At 39.5% G+C, this 1,288-nt stretch overlaps 1 pseudogene; it reads left to right on the forward strand.

The window, feature by feature from the left end:
- The first annotated feature begins 544 nt into the window (after positions 1-544).
- On the forward strand, positions 545-696 carry LOC111815695 (annotated as a pseudogene).
- The last annotated feature ends 592 nt before the right edge of the window (positions 697-1,288 follow it).

The raw sequence follows: 1,288 nt of genomic DNA on the forward strand, positions 1-1,288 counted from the left end.
TTGAGAAAATAAAAAGCAGCACAGATTGACGTAACTTGGGCCCAGGAGTGATTTTGTTACATGAACCCAGCAGACTTTCCATTTCTGTTGAGGGAAGTCTCTTCCCTTCCAAGCTATTGATACTCATTTCGGGGTTTTGCATCCTCCTGGGTATGCTTTTTAGCTGTTACTAACCACAGTCCAACCAGGGTAGGTGAAACACAAATAATGTGTTGTTGAAAAGCACAATTTTATATTAGAGGTGTGTAGCTTTTATGTTCAAGCTGGATTTTAAAGTTGGATCATTTGAATCTTACCCTCATAATTCTTGCTCTGGAATTATGTCGGGAGTTCGGAGACTGTGCTAATGCAGATGAATTATTCCCTCAGGGCCAGTTAATAGAACTGTACTTCCCAGTGAAGACATGGTTAGTGAAGCTTGCCTTGGCCAAGGTACTGTGCTTTTTTTATAGTGGGGAGAAAATAAAGATGTGCAATTCAAGACCCTTCCCTATCAAGAAATTTAAAATCAAATAGTAGTTGATGGTTTAGAAATAATTAGCCAATCCCTTCTCAGCCTTTTGGCTAAGATCAAGTGTTGAAATAATTAGCCAAAGTTCTATTTAATTTGTTACTCATGTAGGGATCTCTGTCTTACAGACAGACCTTGGCAAACTTTTGCTGTAATGGGCCAAGTAAGTAAATGGTTTAGTCTTTCGGCCCAGATGATCCTGGAAACAAATTCCCAACTCTCCTGTTGTAGACTAAAAGTAGTATAGGTAATACTGTCCTGAATCAGTGTAGCTGTCTTCCAATAAAACTTTATTTGTAAAAACAGGTGCTGGGCAGGGTTCAACCAGTGGGCACACGGAGTTCTGCCCTATGTGGTATGCTGGCCTCAGGAGAGGCCTGCTGAGCTCATCTGTGTGTGTCAGGTGGAAGAAAAAACTTGAGTTTTTGTCTTCGATAAACTCTAAAAGGAGGAGGTGGTTCTGTGACCTTGAGTGAGATGTTCAACTTTTGACAACAGTGCAACTTTAAAGCTCTAAATGTTGCTAAGTAATTTTTTTCTTCCCACGACATGGCTGTCATGGAAGATTAATGAGATAGTTGATGCAAGGAATTTGATTTGCTCAGCTGAGTAGCATTTCTTAATGTGAAATTGATGCTTCCTCTTCAGTAGTCCCACAGGAAGTGGATAAACAGATCAACCTAGGACTGCATGGGGTGTATAGTTATTATGTGAACACATTTAAAAATAAAGCGATATCCAATAAAATAAACAGTCTTTCCTTTGTTCATTTTGGAG

This window comes from Octodon degus, unplaced genomic scaffold (assembly GCF_000260255.1).
Source record: "Octodon degus isolate 3935 unplaced genomic scaffold, OctDeg1.0 scaffold00019, whole genome shotgun sequence".
Classification (NCBI taxonomy): Eukaryota; Metazoa; Chordata; class Mammalia; order Rodentia; family Octodontidae; genus Octodon; species Octodon degus.